This window comes from Gracilinanus agilis, chromosome 3, assembly GCF_016433145.1.
Source record: "Gracilinanus agilis isolate LMUSP501 chromosome 3, AgileGrace, whole genome shotgun sequence".
NCBI classification, from domain to species: domain Eukaryota; kingdom Metazoa; phylum Chordata; class Mammalia; order Didelphimorphia; family Didelphidae; genus Gracilinanus; species Gracilinanus agilis.
Window position 1 is genome coordinate 508,789,594 of NC_058132.1, and position 17,693 is coordinate 508,807,286.

Consider the following 17,693-nt stretch of genomic DNA (forward strand, 5'->3'; position numbering starts at 1 on the left):
GGGGGGGGGTTGAAGGGGAAAGGAGGAGCATGAATCATGTAACCATGTTAAAAATGAATATTAATAAATGTTTAAAAAAAAAAAGAATGCAATGGGTAAGTGTATAGACCACTGATTCCCGAAGTGGGCGCCACCGCCCCCTGGTGGGTGCTGCAGTGATCCAGGGAGGCAGTGATGGCCACAAGTGCATTTATATTTCCTATTAATTGCTATTAAAATTTTAAAAATGAATTTCTAGGGAGCTAAGTAATATTTTTTCTGGAAATGGAGCAGTAGGCCAAAAAAGTTTGGAAACCACTTGTATGGACCATTCTTGCAAAAAATTTATGAGATTAGAAATTAAAGATGGGTAAATAGTTTTTTATATATTTTGAGTAACTATTTTTTGGTAGAAATAAAATTTCCCCATTTGGGGGGGAATGTCATTCACTAAAGTATTTTTTATAATTAGCCACTGAAATAAATTAAAATTTAAAACTAAAATAAATTAAAGCTATGCTATCTCCAGCAGATATGTTTTCTGGAGACATTTTGCTCAAGCCCAGCTGCTTTTCCTAAAATCAAGTTTTCTCAGTTTTACTGCAGGTTAAAAAGTGATAGAGTCAGGGCAGCTAGGTAGTTCAGTGGATAAAGAGCCAGGCTTGGAGACAGGAGGCCCTGGGTTCAAACCTGATCTCAGATACTTCCTCGTTGTGTGACCCTGGGCATTAGACCACTTACCCCCCATTGCCTAGTCCTTACCACTCTTCTGAAGCTAGGACCTTACAACTCTTGGCTTGGCTCTCAATCCACTGAGCCACCCAGCTGCCCCCCAGATATTTGTTTTCTAAGGAGGTTTTATAATCGCTTTTATTTTTCTTCATTGTGGTAATAGTCTTGCATTTGTTAAAATAGCTGTTCTTCTCTGGCACCCCACCCCATCCCTACCATTAGATTGTGAGCTCCTCAAAGACACATTTTTCAGTCATATTGGACTCTTGGGGTTTTCTTGGCAGAGACACTGGAGTGGCTTGCTATTTCCTTCTTCAGGTTGCTATACTTGCCTGGGATCATATAGCTAATAAGTGTCTGAGACCAGATTTGAACTCAGGAAGAGTTGAATCTTCCTGACTCCAAGCCTCATTCTCTCTCTACTGCACCATCTAGTTGCTCTTGAAGAAAGAAACCATCTTTTTTTGCCTTTTATTGTATCCCTGGTGCTTAGTACAGTATCTAGTACATAGTAGGTGCTTCATAAATATTTGTTGACTGATTGCATGTTTTGTCTCCCCTATTAGGATGTGAGCTCTTTGAGAGCAAGAATTGTTTCATTTTTCTCTTTGTATCTCAAGATCCTAACATATTGTAGGTTCTTAATAAATGCTTATTTTTTATTTATTCAATACCTACTGTGTTTTAGATATTATACTACGTAGTAGAGACAAAAAAAATAGGATTGTCCCTGTCCTTAAGAAACTCAAATTTCCACTGGAAAGATAAAATATCTACATAGTTAAATAGATATATAAGATATGTGAAGTAACTAGGGGGATGAAGAAAACACTAATTAGAAGAATCAAGACAGTTCTCATTTAGGGACCACATGAGTCTCATTGATTGGGTTATGCCAATGGTGTGCTGGTAAATGTCTAACAATTGGATCCTGGGGATAAGTAGGAGTGAAGTTGTATTCTACTTAAAAGTTTAATCAGTGCCATTAACATTTTCTCCATCACTTTCTAGTCTAGAAAATGAAAATAACAAATAAACCAAAATATTAAGCCCTGATTTGTAGTGTTTGCCAATTTCTGAGGTATAGATGTGTACCCTAAAAATTTAATAATTGTTCTCCTAAGCTAATACTCAATGGCTTCAGCAAACATAGAGTCTTGAAATGAGCTGGGGAGCTCAAAATGTAAACATGAGGATGGAAAATTTGGAACTAAAAAAAAAGAGTATTTGTGCTTAAGCAAACAAACACATAAATGGATTGATAGATAAAAGGAGGGGGTGGGGAAAGGAATACAATGTAGCTATTTACTAAGTAAGCTATGTGGACATTTTATTTATGGAAAAGAGAAGAATGTGGCAGCTAGGTGGCTCAATGGATTAAATGTCAGACCTAGAGGCAGAAGGTCCTGGGTTCAACTCTGACCTCAGAAACTTCCCAGTTGGGTGACCCTGGGCAAGTCACTTAACCCTCATTACTTAACCATTACCTCTCTTCTGCTTTGGAACCAATACATAGTATTGATTGTAAGATGGAAGGTAAGTGTTTTAAAAGAAATAAAGAAAAGAGAAGAAAAGGACATTTTTGTAAGCAACATAGATTAAAGACAATTTGATAAAAAACAAAATCCTTCAGATACAACTGCTTGAGGAAGGACAAAGATTATCTGAAAGTACTTTGAGTGAGAGCATGCTCCTCCAAGGCACAAGTATTGTTGGAAGATAGGGACTGTGGCAAGGCATTGTTGTTCATCATCACCTTGATTGCTTATGACTGTTTTCAGAGTTTTGATAGTTCTAGTTGAAAATTTTTACATTATTATCCCCATTTTATAGATGAAGAAACTGAGGCAGAAAGATTAAGTGACTTGCCCAGGGTCACACAGCTAGGGATTACCTCAAGATGGATTTAAAATCAGGTCTTCCAGTTTCAGTGCTCAGTCCATTACACTATCCAGTAGTCTTTAATAGACCTGATAAAAATGTGGATATGGGGTTTCTTACATTAGAAATGTCTATTCGGGTGTGGGAAAGTCCCTATTTGAGGCAGGAGAAGCTACATGAAAAGTCAGATAAGAAGGAGGTAGTAAGATCAGAAATCAGAGGAATGAGAAGACACTAGCTATTTGGAGAAGTTAACCATGAAGACATAAGAAGAACAGTAATTTTCCCTTTAGCTTTTAAAAAAGAAGGGGAAGAGAAACAGATGCTAAAAATGTCTTCAGATTGAGTCAGCTGAGACAAGTAACTGAAATCAATCTCTGTAGTTGCTGCTGGGAATCCATTGAGGAATCCTGTTGCTTCAGGGAACTGATTGGAGAAAACAGAATCCTGGTATGGGAAGAGCAGGCTGGGTTTGTCTGAATGACTTTTTAGCACCATCTACAGCGTAAGAGAGGGAAACTCTCAAGAGCAGATCTGGAGAACTTCATATTTCTCCAAGTTAAGGGAATTATTTGTCACTCAAACACCTTAACATTGTTGGGGGCAACCAATCAAGGGAGCAGACTAGGAAACTTGCATACTCCAGACTTTGGATTGCCATTTCACTGCAAGAGTGTAATGCTATAAATATATTTTCTCTTTCTCTTGTTTTTCTTATCTTTTTTCCCTTGGAACATGTCTAATGAGGAAAATTGCTTTGCATAACTATACATATTTGTAATAGGTTTTGTTTTTCTTTCCTTCTCATTTGGTAGGGAAAGTGGCAAAAGGAGGGAGAGAATTTGGAATTGAAAAAGAAGCATTAGAAAGTATTTGTGCCTAAATAAGCCAGCAAATAAATAGATAGCAAAATAGATAAATAAAAGAACAAGGGGGTGGGGTAAAGAGTGTAATGGTGTTATTTATTCAAAGAGTTTAATGTTATTTCTGTTTCCTAGAGATAAAAAGTGTCAATAAAGAAATATGTTGACCAAAATTGTTATAAAAGGACTCAACGATTAATAGATAACTAGGACTAATTAAAAATGCAATTTTATGAATTTAATTTAAAAAATATAGATGCATTAAGGGAAAGGCTGCTAGGTATAGCTGAAAAAAAATGTTGGATTTTGAGACAAAGATTAAGACTCAAGTCCTGGCTCTGTTATTTCATACCTGGGTGACTTGGGCAAGTCACAATCTTTGTTGACCTCAGTTTTCTCATGTGTAAAATGAAAGAGGGCAGGGTGGATGAGATGATCTCTGAATTTCTTTTCAGCTCTATATTTCTGTGATCCAGTCAGCTGTAAGTGGAATAGCATACTGAATGAAAAATCCAAGCCAGATCAGCCAATTCCACTGCTCCAAGATGGTTTAGTTATAAGCAGAAAAGGTCAGTGACTGGACAAGGCACCATCCTGCTGAGTTCCTGTTTACAGGAACTCCAATGAGCTACATCCCACACTATGAGAAAGCCAAGATCTGTTTTGGGAGTTCATCTGCAGGTAATGACCAATTCATGGGAAGTATAAAATGGAACATTCTGTGAGAACTGCATTCTTATGTTCCTTTGCCCACTCCAAGGAAAACTTAAATTGTATATGTCAGTGATTCTCAAAGTGGGCACCACCGCCCCCTGGTGGGTGCTGCAGCAATCCAGGAAAGTGGTGATGGCCACAGGTGCATTTATCTTTCCTATTAATTGCTATTAAAATTTTTAAAAAAATAATTTCCAGGGGGCTAAGTAATATTTTTTCTGGAAAGGGGGTGGTAGGCCAGAAAAGTTTGGGAACCACTGGTATATGTCATAGAACTCCTGGGTTCAGACCCATTGTGCATCTGGGGGTACTTTTGAGGTCTAGGAGGGCAGCAGGCTCATAGCTGCTCACAGCTCTGTGAATATTTGTGGTTTATTATTATTATGCATTATTTCCTTGTTATGAGGCACTGACTACATGTTAATTCTATAATAAGAGTAAATGTTATAGGCAATATTTCAGTATGTGGCTTGCATGGGGAGCTGGTATGTGATGCCAAAGTCAGTTAATTAGAGCTTAATTAGAAGTTAATTAATTAGACAAATAAAACTATTCACAACAAGGGCAATGTTATGTGGATCCTCAGCTGGGTAGATCCACGCACAAATCTATTCATCCTTAGTAAGCATTTGCTAAGTACCAGTAATTCCTATGCAGTAGACATACAAAGGAAAAGACAGTTCCTATTTCTCAAGGAGCTCAGAGTCAAATGGTCTTACCTTGAGGGAGGAAACTGTGCCTCCCCATAGAGGCTATTGATTCTCTGGTAACCAAAGTACTTAAACCATCATTTCTGCCCCAAGTGTTAAGTATGTGTAATTGACCCATCATGGGGAACCTGGGTCTCAGATGGTGGCTATTAACACCACTTAGTGGTTAGATATGTAAATAACAAGAGTATAACAATAATTTTTTTGCCTTTATCATTTTAAGGGAAATTATAATCTAATCTCTATTAATCCCCCCAGAATATTAGATATGTAAATAACAATAGTACAACAATCATTTTTTTGCCTTTTTCATTTTAAGGGGAATTATAATTTAATCTCTATTAAACCCCACCCCTTAGAATATTAGGAAAGGAAGTTAATCTCACTGTAGAACTCAACCCTGTCTGGTACTAACCCTTAAGGGTGTTTTGGTGAGCCTTCTCCTGAGCATGTGAAATATAGGCACCCTTCTTTCCACTATAGAGTTTGTGCAACGCTTCTAAATATATTTCCTATTGTTTGATGGTGTCAAGATAGAAAAATCTTTTAAATAACTTTTGAGGCAGAACTGAGAGTGAATACAAAAACTCTAAGCTGCCTATGAATGTTCATACTTTTCTCTGGCAGTTTTTGAGTGAGGAAGAATATTTACTAAAGATCTCTGGGTAGGGAAGGGACATTGGGACTTTTCCTCTCACCCAGCTGCTGTGTGGCTATAGATATCAGGCACCTTTTTTTCTTTAGTTACTTTGTGTTTATTTTTTTCCAATCTTAGATAAATTAGTATTTGAGATGGAGTGGACAAGATTAAAATATTGTGGACTTTGAAGTTTTCAAAAGCCATCAAAAGTCCCCTTAGTTAACTAGGACAGGTAGCAGCAGTAGCCAGGTTCAGTGAGAAGCCAACCCTGAAGAGTGGCTTGACCTAGACCAAGAGTAAATTGAATAGCAGCCAAGACATCGGATCCTGTAAGTAAGGAAGTGATTCATCTATCCTTAGTTCCAGGACTCATAGAAGAAGGCTTGGTGAGGACTCTGAAAAAAGGAAGAAATGATTCCAAGGGCAAAGAAGTTTACATTGCAGATTCCAGGAAATTTTTTAGAACAGTCATTTTAATTTTGAGTTCACTCTTCCCAGAGACTGAGTGGGTATATAAAGGGGGAGAGTTGCCTATCAGATTTTTCTGGGGAGGGAGGGGGAACTGTTGTACTTGCTCTACTTTCTTAGTTGGCATTGATTTCCCCTTAAATAGAGATATATTCCTATTTAAGGGATTAGGTGCTTAATTGAAGCAAAAGACTTGATTATGTTCACTATGCATTTCCACCACCATTAGTAGGAAATGTTTTCTAAATGTTTGATTTTAGAGTATTTTGTGGCCAAATCAGAATAATGAAAGATAGAAAGTGCAATATATCCAAAACCAAATTTATTGAGATGAACTTTTGGGGTTCAGTCAGATGGCCTTTTGTCTCTCAATAAAGTATGAGAATATAGCTGCTGATTGGGTCCTTGGTCATTTATGGTTAGAGACTATTTCATCAGATGTAGAGGTCTCTGACTTGGGACCTGATGCTAATTCCTCTGGTATAATTGCTGACAGTTAAGATTCAACTTCAGGAAGAAAATGGCAGCTCAAAAATGGAAGATCGTGTCCCTCCCTTCTATATAAGAGAAAGCTTTTCTCCCTACATGGACTATATTGATCTTAATAGTTTCTTTCACTTCTTTATCATGCTTTGAGCCTTCCAAGATTCTTTTTCTTTTTATTTGACATTTTTAAATTTAATTAATTTAAAATATTTTTCCATGGTTACATGATCTATGTTCCTTCCCTCCCCTCTTCCCACCTCCTCCCATAGCCAATGAGCAATTCCACTGGGTTTTACATGTGTCATTGATCAAGACCTATCTTCATATTATTAATATTTGCATTAGGGTGATCGATCACCTAGAGTCTACATCCCCAATCATATTCCCATTGACCCATATGATCAAGCAGTTATTTTTCTCTTGTGTTTCTATTCCCACAGTTCTTTCTCTGGATGTGGATAGCTTCTTTCTCATAAGTCCCTCAGAATTGTCCTGGATCATTGCATTGATGCTAGTAGAGAAGTCCATTACATTCGATTGGGGCATTCCAGGATTCTAATGGGTAGGAAGAACATATTGCCTCCATTTCCAAATCTACAGCTTGAGGGTCCTGAAATAGTGAATAGCTAAGACCAAGATGACTAGATTCTGGGGTATATTTCACTATTATCTTACTCAGCATTGAACTGTAGTCTGTGAAACTTTCTTATCTGTACCTTTCCAGAGGTAAGGGGCTAATCCTCTTCTCAGCCTTTTTCATGTTCTCTTGGAATTTGTCTCTGAGAGATCTTCCTAACTTTCAACCTCTATCCACTGGCTCATTCTCTGCTTCTTTCAAACACATTTAGATATCTGTCACCCTTAAAAAAACAACTTCACTTGATTCTAACATAATCTCAAGCTATTACCCTTGAGTTTTCTTTTCTTGTGAAAAACAAAAATGGCTATATTCATTGCCTATATTTTTTTTACCTTCTACTGACTTCTCATCTCCTTGAAATCTGACTTCCAACTTCACCATTCAACTGAGGCTGGTCTATCCAAGGTTACCAATGATCTTGCTCTCTCCTTTATCTACCCACTTAATCCCAGAGAAGAGCGGCCTCAAATTTAAAGTGGTTACTATAAAATAGTAAGGGCAGCTGGGTGGCTCAGTGGATTGAGAGCCAGGCCTAGAGACTGGAGGGTCCTAGGTTCAAGTCCGGCCTCGGACACTTCCAGCTGTGTGACCCTGGGCAAGTCACTTGACCCCTATCGCCCACCCTTACCACTCCTGGGCTAAGGACGGTCCCTAGCCCTGATGAAAAAGGAGGAGGGTTGGGCGTGGGGCTAGCAACCCCACCCTGTAAAAACTACATCTGCTAAAGAAACTGCAACCTAAAGTAGGGGCAGCTGGGCTAGCTCAGTGGATTGAGAGCCAGGCCTAGAGACAAAAGGTCCTAGGTTCAAATCCGGGCTCAGACACTTCCCAGCTGGGGCTCAGACACTTCCCAGCTGGGTGACCCTGAGCGACCCATTGCCTACTGGTTGTGGCCCTATGCTCCTAGAATGGAGTCCCAGGATAAAAAAAAAACAAAACAACAACAACTATAAAATAGTTCACAGAAGCAAGAGGATGAACTTCTTTGCCCATAGTTTTTTCCTCCTTTCTCAGCCTTGAATCATTCCCACCATTCATCATCTTTGCTCCTATACACATGCTGCTGAACAAAGGTGGAGAAAGTCATGCAACTCTTCTGATTGGATCCACTAAAAATTTATATCATATAACCCCAACTGGGCCCTTATTGGTGCTAGGCAGTCCTATTATATCTCCCTTTTCATACCCATTGTCCCACTTTCCACAGAGGCTCTTTTTCTTTTCTTCTATTTTTAAAAATATTTTTATCATGCAAAACACACTTCCATATTGGTTATCATTGTAAGAGCACTCTCATACAGAGCCCAAACTCCCAAATAAAACTGTGAATACATTGATATGAAAAATTGTATGCTTTGATACACATCCATCTGACTCCAACAGTTCTTTCTCTGGAGGTAGTTAGCATTCCTCATCACAAATCTTTCAGGATTGTCCCAGATCATTGCATTGCTGAGAGTAGCCAATTTTTCATGGTTGATCATCATACAATATTGCTGTTACTGTATACAATGTTCTCCCAGTTCTACTTATTTCACTCTGCATCAGTTTCTGCAGATCTTTCCAGCTTTTTCTGAAATCATCTTACTGATCATTTCAGATAACCACAGAGGCTCTTTTGAAAATTTTCAACCTTCCTCAAACCTCCCATCGCTCCCTTTTCCCTTACTCTCAGCTGAAAATCTTGCCTCAAATTTTATAGAAAAATGGAAGGCATTCACTATGAATTCTCTTTTCTGCTCTTTTCCTCATCTCCCATTACTTAGATACCTTCTGTCTGTGTAAATAGAATTAGCCAGATCCCATAAATAGTCAAAAATCTACTCAACCCAGGTGTGCTAATGATGTCACTCCCACCTCCCTTAGTGGGGAGGGGAGACGAGTTACCCACACGTGACAATAAGTAACAAATCAAGAATAAGGGACTGCCCTTTGGGCAGTCCAAATCAATGTAGAAACTGCCATTTGTCCATTTGAACTAGAGGTGGACCACAGGAAGTGATGAAAGACATGATCTCTTTAAGTAAGTGAGTGAACTTCCTGTGGGGGAGTTGCCATCTGGAACTGGAGGAAGAAGCATCTCCTGAGACCACAGACAGCTTACACTCTGTATTGTCACGTGGGTAAGTTAGGCTGACTTCCTTGGCCTAGTTGGGCCAATTCTAAACTCTGCTAAACTCTGCCTGTCTGGCTGTTGGGCCCTGTGGCTTACAGCTTCATTTGATTAGACTTCTAACCTCCCTTTTCTCTTTATCCCTACTTTACCTACCTGATTGTAAATAAATTCTTCAACCCGATGCTGACTTGGGTCTGATTTAATTACGGAATCAACCTAATTGTTGATTCCTGGCGGCCACATAATTTTAATATATAGCTATAATAACTAAATTTTAATTCTTACATGTCACATTCTCTTTCTTCACCCCTATTTCACATGATCAAGTGGCCTTACTCCTTACCAAGGTTAACCTTTCTACTTGTTCAGGTGATCCTATTTTATATCATGTCCTTCAAAAGATTGCCCCCCTTCTGTCATCTCTACTTTTCCTCTTATTTTTAATCTCGTCCACTTTACTAGCTCATTTCCTGCTTCCTACAAACACACCCATGTCTCCCTTACTCTGAAAAAAACCTCACTTGATCCTTCCAACCCTGTTAATTAAATCCTATATCTCTTCTGAGGTGTATGGGATGTGCAGAGAAGATTAGTACCCCTGATCCAGGGTTTGCTGAACCCTTTTCAGGACTGCTTATTCGCCCTTGGTGACCACCTGGCACTGAATTCTCACCTGTGGCTCTGAGAAGCTCTAGCATGCATAGCAGCCATACCCCAGCTCAACTATCTTGGCAGATGAGCTAAATGAGGTTGAGGGTAAGTCACAGGCTTAACACATCAGTCAGTGTATTAGGGGGATGTGAAGACTTCCCCTACTGGAATGGGTGGATGAGAACAACTTATTCCAATGGTCATGAAGGCAGCTGGAGCAGGAACCAAGAATTGCTTAGAACAGTGATGGGCAAACTACAGCCCACAGGCCAGATGCTGCCCCCTGAAATGTTCTATCCACTTTGAGACATTATTCCTAATTTGACGAATATAATGAGTAGGATACAATACAATGAAACTTCGAAAGAGTTGCCTTAGAAAGACACTGACAGATGAGCATTTCCTTTCCTTTGGCCCCCTCTTTTAAAAAGTTTGCCCATCACTGGCTTAGAACTTGGTCAAACACTGAAGAGACCAGACCAAGATTATCCACTGCACTCTGGCCATCACCAGTCAGCCTGGTTTTTGCTTGCCTCTGGACTTGGAAGACTATGGAAAAGAGAATGAGGCTAATGACTTTATATAGTTCTGTCTCACTTAAATCCAACTCTATGTGCAAGTTAAGACCTCACCCTGTGATATAACTGGTCATCTTCAAAAACTAATTAAGAACAGTATCTCTTCTACTCTTTGTGCAAAACTCCATGAAAACATCTTTATAATAAGGTGCCTCTACTTTCTCTTTTCATTTTCTTGCTTCTTTTAGAAAATGGGAATTATCAAAATCTCTTGTTTTCTTTACAAAATCCACCGTTTTTCCAACTGGCTTGCACCATGCCTAAAACTTACTTTTTTCATCTTTAATTCTTACCATCCTTTCTTCCATATAAATAAAGCTTCCAATCTTTATCTTCCAATAAAGCTCAGATCAAGTGCTTTTTCCTGAAAAATCACTTTCCCTGTTGTCAATGACCACTGAAATTCTCTTACATATATTTATTTTGTATATGTTTTTTAAATTTATGTAAATGTTTTCATGTTGTTTCCTCCAATAGAATGTGAGCTCCCTAAGAGCAGGTACTTCTTCGTTATTGTCTTTGTATCCCCAGGATCTAGCATATGCATGATATATAGGAGGCACCTAATAAATGATTATTGAATGATTACTGACATAAATATAAACATTAATGCTGCCTCATCATTAATCAAAATATGAAATTATAGAATCAGAATGATAATATCTCAAAGTTGGAAAAGGCTTCAGAAGTTTAGTGCAGTCTGGAGCTGAGCAGGTATCCCCTCCCTCTACTTCATCCTTGTAAGTAGTCAGTTAGAAATATGAACATCTAGGAAAAAATGTGAAAGATGCTCCTCATTCCATAGCCATAAATCAGAGATTTTTAGGGTTGTGAAGGAACTTTAGAAATTGTTTAGTTCCTATGAAGTGATACAAAGTGAAGTGAATGAGCGGAACCAGGAGAAAGTTGTACACTGTAACAGCAATAATGTATGATGATCAATTGTAAATAACTTCATTATCAACAAGGTAGGAATCTAGGACAATTCCATAGGACTCAAGATGAAAAAGGAAATCTACTGCCATACAAGGAACATACAGAGTCCAAGTGCAGATCAAAACACACCATTCTTTTTATTTTCTCCATGAATTTTTCTCCAGGGTAAGCAGTAGGTATTTTGTTTAACGAATGATAAATAGGGAAATATGTAATATATGATATATATATATATATATGCATATATGCAACCCATATCATATTACCTGCCTTCTTGGGGAGGGAGAAGGGAGGAAGGGTGGGAAAAAATGAGACATTTTTGGACATAGCTAATATGAGAATATATATATTTATAACAAATCATATACATTATATTATTGCTGTTGAATACTATATTATGTTCTACATAAAAATAAATGGTTATTAAAAAAGGAAATTATTTAGTTTGATTTTCTTCTTTTATAGATTAGAAATGGAAGTCCATTGAGGAAAATAATAATAAATCACATGTATTCATCACTTTCTTCATAATAGTGTAGGAAGAGGGGCAGGTAGGTGAATCCATAGATACAGAGCCAGACCTGGAGATGGAAGGTCTTGGGTTCAAATCTGGTCTCAGACAGCTCCTAACTGTATGATCATGGGAAGTAAGGATTAAAAAAAAAACACACACACAATAATCTAGGGGGGGTGAATAGTACAAATATTGTTCTTTCCATTTAACAGATGGTAAAACTGAAACACAGGTTTAGTGGAATATCCATTGTTGCACACCTGGCAAGTGATGGAAATAATACTTAAAAACTAAGCTTTCTAACTCCAAGATTATTGTTTTCCACTTTAGCAGACTTCTCACTGATTTACCCAAAGTTACATCAAAAGTCACTGAAATGTCTTAAAAAAATTTTAATAGGAAGAAAAAAAATAAGAATTGAACAAAAATTGCATGATGTAATTATAAGAGGCAAAGTGGCAATAAGGAAAAAAACATTAGATTTGCTAGTAAGAAGATTGGGGTTCAAATCCTCAGATACTTATTAACTGTGGGACCTTGAACAAGTCACCTATGAGCTCTAAGTCTCAGTTTCCTCATATGTTAAATTACAAATAATAATAGCATCTACTTACAGGGTTATTGAGGAACAAGTGAGATAAACATTTCATAGAAATGCTTGCAAAGTGCTATATATTTACCCATTTGTTCAAGAATATCAGGGCAGTTTTCTTAGATAATTTCTTGTAATATGATATCTAGCCTTTTGGGGGGAGTCATAACTTTCAAATAGTTTAATAATTCTCAAATTATCTCTCCGAGATCTATTTTCCAGGTCAGTTGTTTTCCCAATGTGGTATTTCATGTTTTCTTCTATTGATTTTGTTTTATTGTTTCTTGATGTCTCATGAAGTCATTAGCTTCTGTTTGCCCAATTCTAATTTTTAAAGACTGAGTTTCTTCCATGACCTCTTGACATTCCTTTTCTATTTGGTCCATTCTACTTTTCATGGCACTCTTTTCTTCCCTGGATTTTTTTTTTGGCTACTTTTTCCATTAGGTCAATTCTGTTTTTTTTAGACACTTTTTTCTTCATTGGGTTTTTGTACCTCTTTTTCCAGTTGACTAATTTTGCTTTTTAAGTTATTTTTTATATTACTTTCATTTCTTTTTCCCATTTTTCTTCAACCTATCTTTTTTATTATTACTTTTTGAGTTCTTCCAGAGCTTGTAACCAGTTCTCAGGTTTTTTTGGAAGTATTGCATGTGGTTATTTGGATCTCATCATCTCTTGTTGGTTCTGTTCTTTTTTCTTTTGGCCTGTAGACATTTTCAAGGGTCAAATGTTTCTTTTGCTGTTTGCTCATCTTCCCACTTTTTTTTTTTGCCTTCAGCCTGGGAACTGTGAAAGCTGCTGTTGATTCTTTCTCTTCTGGTGACATTTGCCCTGGGGCTAAGTCTTCAACACACCTGGCCAGGGAGGCTTGAAAGAGTAAGCCAGATGTATTATCTGACCTCTCTGCAAGCTGTGCTGATGCCAGGGCCTAAGACCTCAAGGGATAGGTCAGAGGTGCTCCCTTGCTGGTACAGCCCCCATCCTGGGTTCCCAAAGTCAGCCAATGCCCAGATTCTGACTCTGGTACTACATTTGGAGCAGCGGTTAGCCAGCGCTCCTCTGTTCATAGTTTTGATTCCAACTGTCCTTTATCCCATTCAATTCAACTCTCTCTGCCTACCTTTCAAGTTGTGTTCAGTGGGAGAGTCCCCTCACTCATCCTGCTTTGCTTCCTGTCCTTTTGTGGTATCTTCTAAAGATTAGTTTTAGTCAGAGTGGTTTTGGCTTTTGCTGCTACTGAGTCATCATCTTGACTCCTGCAAAGTGTTATATAAAAGTGAGCTATTATTATTAACCAAATACAGTAAGATTTTAATAAAAGGTAATGGAGACATAAATACACCATACATTACAATAAACAGAGCCATAAAAAAGTTAACTGTATATAGGAAACAGAAATTATATTTACCCTCTATAAGAGTCTACCAATTTGTAATCATTGCCTAAATGGATGCAAAAAAATGGAGGTCAGAGATGGAGGGAAAATATGATATTTGGCACAATAAATGGATAGATATTTATTTTTCTCTTGCTTTGTCATTTTAAATAATGGGTTTCTAAAAAGAATATTTAGTTTTATTTGTTTTTTAAGGAATTTCAGCTATTTGGGGGAAAGCAAAGCAAGAATGATAATACTGAAACCAGAGTAATCTACTTTGATGGAAAATAGTGATATTCTTATTGTTGAGATACTTGTCACTGTCAGAGAAAAGGAATAATCCATCTACCTCAAAAAGACTTAGATATTTTGAAAGGACTTATTGTCTGGTAAAGGAAAAAAACCCAATATTCTTTTAGCATGCCATTTTGAATTGTAAAACTTTGTGGAGTCATTGTCCCAGTTAATAGATTCAACAAATGTTAAACATCCCCTAGACAGTAGAAATAGAAAGATAATATGATTAATAATCTCTACCATTAAAAAATACTATTGGGCAAAGGGAATGCAGGGTAAAGGGGGAGGGAAGAAATATGGTATATAATATATTTCTTTAAACAAGCTAGCATTTACATACTACTTTAAGGTTTGTAAAGAGCTTTACAAATATTATCTTCTTTGATCCTCATGGCAGCCCTGAGGGGTTTTACAGATGAGGAAATTGAGGCAAACAGAAATTTTAAGTACCTTGCTCTAAGTCACATAGGTAGTGTCAGAGACCATATATAAGATAATTGGAGGAGAAAGAACACTAAACAAAAAGGAAATCATTAAAAAGGTTCATTGCAAGAGGACTGGCCATTAGGTGATAAATTTCCTTGGCTATTAAAAGTTAATTACAAATATTTATATTTTTTAAAAAAACTTATAAAAAGTGTGGTGAGATCTGTATCAGTGGAATGAGTGGCCATATCAATATCATTACTTTTGTTATTTCCCAAGAAATCAGATTAATATATATTGATGGAATAGTGAAATATTGTCCTATTAATTAAAAATAGAGCCAATGAAAACAGAAAAACAAATGATAAAATGTTCTTTTGCCCAGAGATTCCATTCACATCACATAACTGAAAAATAGCACCAAATGTTCCAGCCTGTGTACCAGTTGAGTAAGGGAAGAATGAGGACTTGGGGAAGAATCCTAAAACATGAATGGAAGACTGATGAGCCAACAATGTGGGAACAAGAGAAACAGTTGCAACAACTGCAGCTTAAAAAAAAGGAAGCTAGCTTTAGCTTTTCTACAGAGAACTGGACCACATATAGGCTCTAACAGGTGACTGAATTGAGTGCAAAGTTATTGAGCTGTTATGCCCAGATTAGAAATTAGATTTCTAGATTTTAACACGGCATTGAATGTTTAAAACTACTACATGTCTCACATCCAACTGCAAAATAATGTACTCAGCGTCCAAGAACACCAAATCTTTTGTGTTGTTCTTAATTCTGTTGATCTGGCCTTGTCCGGTCCAACCTGTCTTACAACATTCAGCTGTCCAGATAACTCAGTTACTCTATATTCAGAATCTATAAGACATTCATGTTATCTCTGTGAATAATCTTAACTAAATATATGGTAGCAAGCTCTGACCTGGAATTCAATTGTTTCCAACTGAGTATTGGGCTCTTTTTCTTATTAAAATTGGAAGCTATTCCTAACAGAAAAAACTTACTTTTGGAGCAACAACAGGCAAAGAGATGAATTGTTCATGGTACGTAGATAACAAATGCCTAGATTATAAAACACGTGGCAGAGAATCAGGAAAGCCGTGGAACATCAACATAATGAGAAAAATAATCTGATCTTTAATCTCTGCTCCTTTTTTCCCCTCAGCGTTTCAGTGTTCAGAAGAATGAGAAGTGGAAAGATTGGAACCTGCAGAGAGGCAAATTTAGGTTTGATTACATTGGTAACAACACTTTATAGGTGGTGCCGATCGCATCAGAATGGTTGGAGACATGGCATTTGTACTTCCAACTATTCTTGGGCTTCAGAGTCTTCAGGTGGAGGGTCTACTTCTTATTGTAGCCAGTCTCAGGGGACATCAAGGCCTTGTTATCTTTCAGAAACATGACGTTTGACTGTGGCCACTGGCTTTGTACTTGAGCTGTGTACAGAGTGGAATGAACTGTCTCAGGAGGGAGGAAGGGAATTGTCCTTTGGTGGATGCCTCAAAGCAAGAGCCAGATGGACATTTGTCAGGTTTCTAGTAAAGGAGATTCTTATTCAAATTGGATGAGGTAGTCCCTGAGATTCTGTGGAATCCTATGATTCTTTTTCAAACTTTTTTTGGACAATTGAGTCTTTTAAAATCTTAGCACATATGCATCCTATTAAAAAACAATAGCAACAACATTCTATCTCATAGGGTTGTTGTAAGGAAAGTACTCTCAAACTGTAAATGCAATATCAATATGAGATATTATCATTATCTTCAGACTTGATCTACCACACAGTAATCTTCCTTAAATAGAAAAATTCCATTAAGCTGACATCTAACATGAGTGGCAGGACCATTTTCTGTTTCCTCAAGATTGCAATCTTCTCTGCTGTTTTGAAAACATTCAAAAAATGTCTAGTGAAAATTATGTTTACTGTTGTAGCTCCTTTAAATCCTTTCAGAACATGGTTAGCATAATTTTCCAAATATTAGTGGGAAGTTTACATCATTTTAAAACCGAAATGCCACCCCTTGTATAAAATTAGTATTGCCTATGGGCACTTCTCCTGCCACCTATGAGCAAGGGCTTGTTAAAGAGGATGCCATCACCATTGGTAAGCCTCAGTCAAAAATTGGCACGTACCGGGTCAGAACTGAAACTAAATTTTTTTGCCAGAAGATGGAGGCACTTCACCAACCAAAGCACTTACACATGGCTGAATCCCAGAAGATTTCAAAAGGCAGCTCAGTGCCTTGTCAAAATGATGAAATTTTAAATTGTTTATCTAAATCTAACTCTGATGATTTCAGACTTCAGAAATGGGAAAAAAAATGAAACCAAAATTGAAGCACTGACTCCATAGTCAGAGTGGCTGTGTTCAAATCCCACCTCTGACCTGTGTAATAAGCAAATAACTTAACCTCCTTAGGACTTGGTTTGTCCTTTCCAGCTCTAAATCTATAAGCCTATGATCCTTAATAATGATATTAAATACTGATGAGCTGTACTGTGTTACAGCCAACTTGAACTGGATTGTGAGAGCCAATTGCTAAATTTTCAGTGTGAATGTTTAAACCTTAGAAATTGATGAATGTGCTACAAATGTTTATTGTTTTACTGGTTGACTAGACTTTAAAAATGATGGAGAAAATGTTAATGCAAATCAGAACTCAAAGGGTACCTTGCCTACATTTTTTTTTCTCCACAGTCAGTTGTTAAATATTTACCAGCACACTCCTACTCATTGGTGTGTAGTTTCTCCTTTACCATTTCCCTAACTTATTACAGAGTTTTTGAGAAGATTGAGATTGTAATTAAGATTTCATTAATTATAGATTATAGCATTATATAGTGAAATTACTTTCAAAAGGCCTGTAAAAATTCTATTCAAACTGTGAAATTAATTTTAAAAATAAATTTTATTCATATATTTTGTTTTTGCATCACCAACATTTCCTAATGTATACTTCCCCTCCTTGACTGATCCTGAGGAAGGAAGGAAGGAAGGAAGGAAGGAAGGAAGGAAGGAAGGAAGGAAGGAAGGAAGGAAGGAAGGAAGGAAGGAAGGAAGGAAGGAAGGAAGGAAG